The following is an 11,645-nucleotide window of genomic DNA, read 5'->3' as shown; positions in this document are numbered from 1 at the left end:
CAGTAGCATTTGTGGTCCTGCTTTAACTCAGTTAACTGTCAGTTAATTCAGGTTAACTAAAATGGTTTTAATTAGTAGTTTAGACAATGTACAAACATTTGTGGTTTGCCCTGGAGCTTGTCTAGAGTAGGATAGGAGATGTACTTTAAAACATGTTAGCTGAAATACTTTAACATGTTCTCAAACACTAATGTTGCCACAGCAAGTTGTACTTTAACAAGTCAACTGGCAGAGGTGAACCCTAGGGAAAACCACCTAGTATCCTCATCTAGGTAGCACCTAGTGGATGTAGCCTTTGGTAGACCTCAAGGCTGCGTCTAGACTGGCAAGCTAGAAAACGTGCCAGCTGTCTACACTGGCCGCTTTGAATTTGCGCAAGAACACTGACGATCTAATGTAAGATTGTCAGTGTTCTGCAAATACAATGACTCTCCCATTCGGGAAAAAGCCCTCTTGTGCAAATGCTTTTGCGCAAGAGGGCCAGTGTAGACAGCTGAGAACTGTTTTGCGCAAAAAAGCCCCGATGGTGAAAATGGCGATCGGGGCTTTCTTGCACAAAACTGCATCTAGATTGGCACTGACGCTTTTTCGCAAAAAGTGCTTTTGCGCAAAAGTGTCCGTGCCAATCTAGACGCTCTTTTCCACAAATGCTTTTAACGGAAAAACTTTTCCGTTAAAAGCATTTGCGGAAAATCATGCCAGTCTAGACGCAGCCCAAGTGTTTCAGTTCTGGAATGAATGTTTGTAGAATGTCTATACTAAGATTTACAGTTGTGCCTTGCATCTCTAGTCATTGTCACATAAACATGACATGAAAGTGAATCCTAATGGTTGGAGCAGGAATCACAGAACAAATGGTTAAAGCCAAGGGTCAGAATTGGGGAGGGGGAGACAGGCGGGGCTGCATGGCCCAGCCCAGCTCCAACAGTGCTCCTACACGGGGAGGGGGGGAACCACAGCAGTGGGGCTGGGGCTTTCACACACACTCCCAGTCCGGTGATAAGGCCAAGGGCCAGGGGGAGGGCTTTAAGGCAGAGGGGCCATTTATCTGGGTCAGTGGTAATCAAGATTGTGAGCCCTAGCTCCAGTTGGCCACTCCCTTGGTGTGGCTGCCCCCAGTGGACAATCTTCAGGATAACTTTCCCCTGCACTCATTGCCTACGGTGGTGACTGTAACTATCACATCACTCCTCTCTTTGCCCCCTCCCTTTCCATGTTATGGGAAACAATTGAATTACAGGTATGTCCCATTTTCCTGGCACAATCAAACTCCCATCTTGCTTTAAGTTAGGATAAGAGGGAGCTGCATACCCAATTTGGTGGTCTTACTGTTTAGGAGGAGTTCTAGAACAACACTCACAGACAGATACACAGACAGGGGACTCATAGCTAGATGCAGAAATCTCTCTCTATATATGTACAGGCAGTCCCCGGGTTACGTACAAGATAGGGACTGTAGGTTTGTTCTTAAGTTGAATCTGTATGTAAGTCGGAACTGGCGTCCAGATTCAGACACTGCTGAAACTGACCGCCAGTTCTGACTTACATAGAGAATCAACTTAAGAACCCCAGGCATCCCCAAGTCAGCTGCTGCTGAAACTGATCAGCAGCTGATTCCAGGAAGCCCGGGGCAGAGCAACTCTGCCTCGGGCTTCCTGTAGTCAGCGCTGGTCAGTTTCAGCAGAAGCTGACTTGGGGACGCCTGGGGCAGAGCAGCTGGGGTGCTACTGGACCAACCCAGCAGCACCCCATCTGCTCTGCCCCAGACGTCCTGATTCAGCCGCTGCTGAAACTGACCAGCAGCGGCTGAATCAGGACCTGGGGCAGAGCAGCTGGGGTGCTGCCGGGTTGGTCCAGTAGTGCCCACGGGCGCTGCAGGACCAATCGGCAGCGCCCCAGCTGCTCTGCCCCAGAGTCCAAAACAAAAGCCTGGTCTGCAGGGGGGGGGGCACACTAGCTGCGCCCTCCCCCCCCAGCAGACCAGGGACACGGGGAGCAGAGCCGCAGCGGCAGCGGGGTGCCGCGCCTCTGAGGCTTTGCTCTGGCAAAGCCTCAGAGGCGAGGGACCCCGCCACGGCTGCGGCTTCAGTCAGGGTGCCTGTGGTCTGCTGGGGACCGTCCCCAGCAGACCACAGGCACCCAGACTGGAGCGGCAGCAGCGGCGGTTCCCCGCGCCTCTGAGGCTTTGCCAGAGCAAAGCCTCAGAAGCACGGGAACCCCCGCTGCTGCCGCATGAGACCCGGTGCCTGTGGTCTGCTGGGGACCGTCCCCAGCAGACCACAGGCACCGGGTCTCATGCGGCAGCAGCGGGGGTTCCCGCGCTTCTGAGGCTTTGCTCTGGCAAAGCCTCAGAAGCGCGGGAACCTACCCGCTGCTGCCGCTTGGGTCCCGGTGCCTGTGGTCTGCTGGGGACGGTCCCCAGCAGACCACAGGCACCGGCACCCAAGTGGCAGCAGCAGGCTCTGGCAAAGCCTCAGAAGCGCGGGAACCCGCCCGGTGCCCCTGGTCTGCTGGAGACGGTCTCCAGCAGACCAGGGGCACCGGAGCAGCTTACGAACGGGGCTTTCTCGCCCCGACTTCCGGGGCGAGAAAGCTCCGTTCGTAAGTGCGGAACCGACGTAAGTCGGATCTGCGTAAGTCGGGGACTGCCTGTATGTATATGTATGTAGGTTAGAAAATAAAAGAATTACTTCTGCTCTGCCCCCAGTTTTGGGAAACATACCTTACACTTACAGTGTGAGATTCTCTTCTTCATCACAGCTGTGTGACACCAAAGCAATTTCATGAAAATCATGGATCTTCCGCAGGGCCCCGGGCAGCAAAATTTTGCGGGCCCCCCCCTTTCACACGGCGCATGCATGGGGCCTCGGGAAGCGCAGGGCCCAGGGCAGCCACCCTGCTCGCCCTGCCCTAAATCCGCCACTGATCTTCACAAAAAGTACTGAAACCAACATTTAGCCCACAGCTGACAGATTACATTTTAAGAGTAACATTATTTTGTGGATTATGGATCTTTCGCTTCAGTGAGAAATGAAGCAAGGGGGCAGCTCTGATTCTCAGGCCACTTAAGATATGACTGTATAGCAAAGAAAAATCCGCAGCTTATCTGTGTTGACTGTGTTGTGGCTCAGGCTGTGGGGCTGTTTCATTGCTGCATATACGTTCAGGCTCAGGCTCCAGCCCAAGATATGGGATCCTCCCACTCCACAGTGTCTTAGAAACTGAGCTCTAGCCTGAGCCCAGAAACCCCAATTGAATGAAATAGCCCCAGAGCCCTGTTAGCTGGACCAGCCAAGGGGTTTCCTTTGCTGTGGAGACATGTCCTTAGGTACCTCAGTATGGACTTAGATGCCTGATCTTAGGTTCTGAGGTATGAACATTTTGGCCTAAGCTTGTTGCAGCATCAGACCTACAGTGTTAGGATTTGTGGAGTGAATAGAAACTGAAAAGCTAAACCAGTCCCCGTTTCTTTAATCATTCCTCAGAGGTGATTAAGAAAGTCAAATGCTGCACCACGTTAGAGGGATCCAATCCACTTGAGGTATATACTAAACAAACAACAGTAGGTGTCCTGAAGTACACACTCAGGGAGGCAGACAGATTTGGCAGGCCCCTGACCAAGGCAGGAGCAGAGAGGGAGAGGGTGGCTCCATGCTTCATAAAAGGGGTGGGGCCTCAGGCAGAAGTGGTAGGGCTGGGGCTAGCATCCCCCAGGCAGCCTCAGTGAGGCCTGAAACATGTTACATGGGGTTCTGGTGGTAGCGATTTAAAGGGCCCGGAGACTCCTGAGTATCGCCAGGCCCCAAGATAGTTGTCCACTTTCCCACCCTCCTCCCTTCCTCCCCTTGTCAGTGGATTACACAATCCTTAATACAGGTTGTTGGATACCCGTATCTTCTTCAGATATTTTAAAGTATTTGGAACTGATCGACAGCACTGTGGTGACATTTATATAGATACAAGTGTATTTCTTGTGAGATATAAAACACAATGCTCTACATATAACTGGATGACAATACATGATGCTTTTGTCTTGAGAGAGAGAAAGAACCTGTCAAAGTAAGTTGTTTGGAAAGGGAACACAGGAACTCAAGTTAATTTGCCAAAGTGCAGAAAGCATGTAGACCTCATTGTTCAGCTATTCAGAACACCAGACATTCCAATGACCATGTGCTGGAGTAATAATGGATTATTTTAAACATTGAATAGATTTGAGTTTATTTAATGTACTATACAGATAGTAATGTTTAAACACACTTCAACCAATGTAAATAATCCAACAATTTATAATTCACAAATGTGTTGTAAATCCACCTAATGTAACAGGCAGCTGTCTAGTTAGACTTGATGTGAAGCCTGATGTGAAGCCTGATAGACACTGTTCTGCTGCAATAGCATCTGTGAACAGTGGCATCAATCAGGGTTTGCTAAGGCAATAAACTCAGTCCCTGGGAATGTTTTGCTATCAGTCTCAAGCCCTCTGGTTGTCAAAGGAGCAGTTTTAATGGGCTCCACAGAAATGCTAATCTGTACCACTACAACCCTTCTTGGCTGTGTGGAAAGCTACAATAGCCCAGTATCTTGAAGCAGAAGGACTGGAGGAGGAAGAAATAAGCAAATTATTGTAGAATTCTGTGTATTGATTACTGCTTCTCCTTTGTCGTAAGTAGAACTTTCCAAGTAATTTCAAACTTAAGTGACAAAACTGAAAAACAGCCTTTGTATTTTGCCAATATAAATTTCAGCTACAGCCCTTTCATAGCAAAGAGCTAAAATGTGTGATTCTGGTCATAGAGATAAAGGAAATGAATAGCGCAAGAAATTTTGAATAATGTGAACACTGGTGCCAGCTGCCTGATACAAAATTTTATAAACTTCTGTCCTATACAATAATTTTGTTTACTGACAAAGAGATGATCAATTTGTTACATGTATATGATGGAAACAAGCGAGGAAACGTTTTCAGTATGATGCACAGGGAATTTAGCATCTCAAATTGCCTTTATATTATTGTAGGAAGCACAGCAAAAATATCATGGATGCTAAAAAATAACCTCTCCCTTTATGATTGCATACAGTGTGGAGATATGATTATGCAAGATTATAATTTACAGAGGCTCCCTTGTAAAAGACAGTATTATGAACATAGGAATTGAGATATGCTCTAGAAACGGGTGGAAAACACAGTGTAGCCATATGCACAGCAGTTCATAAAAGTGCTATAATTTATTTTTAATAAAAAAGTTGTATTCCTGTCTCATTTGTTGGTTTGTTTTTTAATGAACCCAAAGATTATTACATACATTACATTATAATTCACCTCTCTTTTGGAGTTGAGTGGGTATCATAAGTACAGGAGGCTGTTGCTTTCCCAAACTGTCTGAGGAGGCCCCACCCATACTCTACCTCTAGACCCCCTCCTGCCCATTCCTGGAGGCTGAGGCAGGCAGGTTGAGGGCTGCTCTGGCCATCCAGTGCTGGGGCTGGTAGATCGGCTGGGGAGAGATGCTTCCTGGGCGGGAGGGCTGCCCACCTTGTGCTCTGGGGTGGCTGGGACACTCTGCCCACCTGGCTCTCCAGTGCTCCAGGGCCAGGGGCCTGGGATCACTCTACCCGGCAACCGTGGACTCCAGAGCTAAGAGGCAGGGGCCAGAGGCCACAGTGGAGAATGGGGCTGGAGCCAGCAGACATAGAAGGGGTAGGGCTTTGGGTGAAAGGGACAAAGCAGGAGGGCTGCCGGCCATAGCCAGGGGTTCACTCACTGCTCATGGGTTTAACTCAGCTGTTTCAAGCAAGTTGCTGTGCTAAAGGCATCTAGAATGATGAAAGATCATATTGCTCTTTGCTACTTCCACAAGAAAAAGGAAGTTTGTGTAGCCAAATGTTTTCATATTTTCTTTGTATGCCTATGTCAATGCTTACGTAAGCAGTGTAGTTTGCAGTAATGGTTTCATTTCTAGAAATACACATTGTCACAGTTTCAGGGCTGGCTGCACTGCTGACCCCGGAGTCCTTGAGGGTACCCCAAGAGGCATAAGCTTCATGCTTTTTGCCTTTTCCTCTCCTGGGGAGGAATCCCTCAATTGGTGTACTTTTTTACTAGAATCTGGACTGCAATGCCTATGTATTGACCATGCAGCTTAAAAGGGTAATATACAATGAAAAATTATTTTAAAACAATAAAAAGTCTACACATTTTCCCCTGAACTAAGTTTCACTATTAGTGCTAGAAAGTGAAAGGCCTACTTCCTTCAAACTCCTAAGTAGTCATCTGTGTCAGTATACTAGTCTCTGTGACATCTCCCTGACATCTCAGGTCAGAGAGCCTTTTGCATTTTTAATATGCTTTTGAACTTTTGGCTCCCAGCTTTGACAAACATGCTGTGTAACTTGACTGAAACCAAGGAAGTAGGATCTTCATGGTTAATAGCTCAGGCATTTGTTGTCTCTTAACCCTTGGGCTACGTCTACACTGGCCCCTTTTCTGGAAGAGGCATGTAAATTTCAGCAGTCGTCGTAGGGAAATCCGCGGGGGATTTAAATATCCCCCGCGGCATTTAAATAAAAATGTCCGCCGCTTTTTTCCGGCTTTTAAAAAAGCCGGAAAAGAGCGTCTAGACTGGCCCCGATCCTCCGGAAAAAGCGCCCTTTTCCGGAGGATCGGGGCCAGTCTAGACGCTCTTTTCCGGCTTTTTTAAAAGCCGGAAAAAAGCGGCGGACATTTTTATTTAAATGCCGCGGGGGATATTTAAATCCCCCGCGGATTTCCCTACGACGACTGCTGAAATTTACATGCCCCTTCCGGAAAAGGGGCCAGTGTAGACGTAGCCTTGATGTGTTTACCAGGAGGTGATTTATATGGAGCCATTGTCTGGCCTTTCTGATTATTTCCCTAGCTGCCTGCTGTTAAAGTAAACCAACATATGCATACAGCACACATTCCAATATAAACAGATCACATTCAATGTTCCTAAATTGTTGCAAGGCCACTCCCTGTCCCTCACACATGCAGCTTGGACTAGGAAGTTAGCTACTAGCTCGTGACTCATCATGTGCCACTTACAAAATACAGGACTATGTAGCACTTTAAAGACTAACAAGATGGGCCACTTAAGCTTCCTTGCCAGACTCCATGGAAACTCTGTTAAATCCCTAGAATCCCGACTTAGTTTATGGGGATGCTTTACTAACATCTGACACCTTGATGAAAAGGTGAACTTAGCTCTTACCTATTCACCTGCTTCCTGGAGAAAAACAACCTGTCTCAACTGCTACATAGTCCAGAGAGCAATCTGGCCCTTCAGCCTCAGTTGCACAGAGTTCTTCTCCCTGCCTTCTAGATGTCTAATCTGTGCTGAGCCTCAGTTCTTTGATCTCAGTAGCAGCTGGCTCTGCAGCACCCCATGTGTCCTGTTCCTACACATGTGCCTCTGATGTCTCCTCCCAGTGCCACTAAGTGCTCTCTACCTCCTCATGTGCCCTGGAACCTTCAACACTAAATCCCAGGCCATAATTTCCATGCTTAAGTATCTTTTGTGAATGGCCTCAATGGCCTCTATTTCCTCTCCTGCTTCAAGGGGTGCTCTCTTACCTGCAGTCTTCAGGGTCTGCGAAGACGCACACAAGGGAGAGGTCTCCCACAGCAACATATCAGGGGGCACTAAGGTCTTTGGCGGTCTCATCCTTACATAGGCCTCACTGGTGAAGTCCAGAGACATTTTGTGGGAGTGGAGATGGGAGCCAGCCGTTTGGGAGCAGCCAGACTGAAGTGACCCCTTGGTTGTGGGGAACAGTGGGGGTGATTTTCTGCTTAGGGAAAGAAGGACTAGACATCTGTACTGGGGAAAATCTTATGTTTATGTAGTTTTATTACTCTTTTCCCTGACAAGTTTTGATTTGTTCTGCTCTACTACAAACTTCAAGCCAACTTGTTTTCGGCAGCATAGTTTGGCCAGCGGTGTACAGGCAGTCCCCGACTTACGCGGATCCGCACTTACGAACAGGGCTTTTCTTGCCCCGGAGCTCACGAGCAGCAGGTCGCCACCCGTGTCCTCTGGGGCGAGAAAAGCTTCTCCCTGTCTCCCTGGTCTGCTGGGGGGGTCCAGCAAAGCCGCTGCACCCCCCCTGCAGACCAGGGACACCCGAGCAAAGCCGCCGCCTGGGCGGCTTTGCTCCCGGGCAAACGAGCAAAGCCGCCCAGGCGGCGGCTTTGCTCTGGTGTTCCTGGTCTGCTTGGGGGGTCCAGCGGCTTTGCTGGACCCCCCCCCCCAGAAGACCAGGGGGACAGGAGCAAAGCCGCGGAGCACGCCCGCAGCGGGCGTGCTCCGCGGCTTTGCTCCCCGTCTCCCTGTTCTGACCAGCAGACCAGGGAGATAGGGAGCAAAGCCTCGGAGCACGCCAGCAGTGGGACAGCCGTGGCGCACCTGGACTGTACTACTGCCCGCGTGCTCTGCGGCTTTGCTCCGCGTCTCCCAGGTCAGCAGACCAGGGAGATGGAGCAAAGCCGTGGAGGACTTGGGCAGTCCCGCCACCCCCGTCTCCCTGGTCTGCTGGGGGGGGGGGGGTGCAGCTAGTGCCCCCCTCCCCGAGCAGACCAGGTTTTTCTTGCCTACCCCTGGGTTAGAGGAGCTGGGGGCTGCCGGGTTGGTCCCGCAGCGCCGCTCCGGACCAACCTGGCAGCACCCCAGCTGCTCTGCCCCAGACGTCCTGATTCAGCCGCTGCTGAAACTGACCAGCGGCTGACTACAGGAAGCCTGAGGCAGAGTTGCTCTGCCCCGGGCTTCCCGGAATCAGCCGCTGATCAGTTTCAGCAGCAGCTGACTTGGGGACGCCTGGGTTTCTTAAATTGAATCTGTATGTAAGTCAGAACTGGCATCCAGATTCAGCCGCGGTTGAAACTGATCAGTTTCAGCAGCGGCTGACGCCAGTTCCGACTTACATACAGATTCAACTTAAGAACAAACCTACAGTCCCTATCTTGTATGTAACCCGGGGACTGCCTGTAGTTAGTTTCTAGGGAATATGCTATAAATGTATGTGTGATTATCAGTCAGAAATAAACAACAGGGTAGCAAAATGTCTTCTTCCTTATTTTATATAGTTGTATTTGAATCCCTTGGGCTTCTCTACATGCCATTGCACTACGCTGTTGCATTTTGGGGAGGAAAAAGTTGTGAATAATGGGGCTATACTTCTCAAAAAAGTTCTGATGATGTCAAACCATAAAATCAAAGTGCAGGTGGCCTCTGTAATCATCTGAACTGCAAAATGGAATTATAATATCATTTAAAATGTGATTATTTTATATGGGTCTGATTCCCCTATCTTCCACCAACCTCTCTGTGACTAGTTTTCTTCGTTTCCAAGCTTCCTGATGGATTCATGTACACACTGTTGCTGAGAATCAGCTTCTTTCTGTACTAGATGGATTTATGCTATATCCATATATTAGAAGATACGTTTACATATATTAGCTATGCGTTTACTACGTCTATCAGTCTATTACAATGTCTTAGTATCTATATCACTAATATTTTCAATAAAATATTAAATAGCTTCACATCAACTTTTACAATCAATCATTCATTATTCTTCTGGCAAATAAAGAAGCACTAGATTAAAAACCACAGTTTAGTGGTCTTACTGGTTAGACATTGTTAGATGTTTTATAATGTGATTAACAGTCCTTTCCTCATGAGATAGCAAGTAAGGTATTCCAGAAGAAATTTATTCTTCCAGTAGTTTTAATAACCACAAACTCATCAGGCAAAAAGTTATAAGAAGTATAAGCAATATAAGCAGCAGTATTTTCTTTCTTTTCTTTCTTTCTTTCTTTCTTTCTTTCTTTCTTTCTTTCTTTCTTTCTTTCTTTCTTTCTTTCTTTCTTTCTTTCTTTCATGTGTCACCACATGGAAAAGGGAAGCTTAACTTTGATAGAGGATATATTAAAACAAAGTGTTGGCCAGATTACCAACAAAAATCCTTCTTCAATTCTGAAGTGACATCGGTAAGGAAAAATCTCAGGTAAGAATTTAAGACCGGTTGGCTCATCAAACTGAATTGTTTATTTTACTTCAATTTAGTATAATGAAAATCACAGTCTAGCCCCAGACACTGATATATATATTGATGTTCAGCAGCAAATAATATGCAACTCAGTCTTCAAACTCTCTGTCTTGATTCTCTTGAGGTCTCTCCTTGATAACATCTTTTTTCACAACAGTGTGGTATATAGCTGTCCAGTAAGATACACCTGTTCATAATCTAGCGTGTGCTACATGGACTAAATTATTGTGACATATGGAAAAAGGTGAATTTGCCAAAAAATAGTATTGAATTACATTTAATATTTATTCATGTTGTTCTCTCTCTCTTTGGTATCCACGTCCTTTGTCTGTCATCTCTATATCCTCATCATTTTATCTTGCCTTGAAAAATGGGTTTATTACAGCAGCAATAAGATTCTAATTTTTTAGACTGAAAATTTCAAAGTCTCCCTCACTACCTTCCTGAACTCAACCAGTAATTTTAGACTTGCTGTTCGTGTGTATAAAATTTCTGCTTGCAAAAATCTGCTTAAGTAAATGATGTTGAATTTCCTGTTCGGATTAGTGGTTACTGTTTGCAATACACATTCTGTCATTCTTATGCTTAAATGAGTGTGTTTTTTTAAGTGGGTGCTTATTTAGAAGCTGTTTTTAATATGTAGCCTTTTAAAATTAATTTTGCAGGAAATCATTCTTGACTAACAGTTCATTTGCTTGCTGAAAATGATTACTTTCTGTGAAATAAGACCCATTTATTAAAAAGCATCACAGGTAGAAGACCCATAGATAAAGCTGAAGATTTAGAAGCTATGAAAAGTGGTTAACTAGGAAGAGTGTAATGAATATGCTTAAACCTAAAATAACTCTATTATGAAAATAAACCACTGTCCACACAATAATTCATCCTCCTCTCTCCCCTTAAATTAATGTCACTCTGATGAAGCAAAGGGCATTAAAAAGGTTATGCTGGCTATATAAGCCTTAATAGTTCACTTTATTACCATGGGAATTTATTTTCCTTACAAAGTAATGTATTGCTTCTTTCAATGGCTCAAGGGATTTTCAGGATAGATACAGTTCCTTGTTTACTGGTTAAGTCTGTCAAAACATTTATTTTCATTCAGTCTTTCTTCTCTTTGGTTATAATTGTGCTAAAACATGGTAGCATTTATGTCTACTGGCTGTGAAATATATTTGAAAATATGGAATCGATCTTAATTCTAAATCCAGTTCCAATAAAAAGATTGAGGTAGATTTAAATCACAATGAATTATATATTTAATTTTCTATTACCAAAAATGTAAGTGTACCTCCGCTGTTGCACTGTTAGCACATTTCTTTGTGTGCTGATTGTCAGTTAATTGCTAGTTTGCAATAGTAAAGGTGAAAGATGCAGGACAGACAGTTCTGGAAACTAAAATCATAATCCACTGAACAACTGAAACCATAACACAGGCAATAGCAATGTAAATTTCCAGCATCCTGCACACTGTCAGGATACCTCAACCCTGTTTAAAAGAGTTTATTACCTCTGGGGAGAGATAGGTTCAAAGTATATCTATACTAGTACAGACCTTAACAGCAGCTCAGCTGTATCAC

The sequence above is a fragment of the Pelodiscus sinensis genome, chromosome 1 (genome assembly GCF_049634645.1).
Source record: "Pelodiscus sinensis isolate JC-2024 chromosome 1, ASM4963464v1, whole genome shotgun sequence".
In the NCBI taxonomy this organism is placed as follows: Eukaryota; Metazoa; Chordata; order Testudines; family Trionychidae; genus Pelodiscus; species Pelodiscus sinensis.
This window is presented reverse-complemented; position numbering follows the sequence as displayed.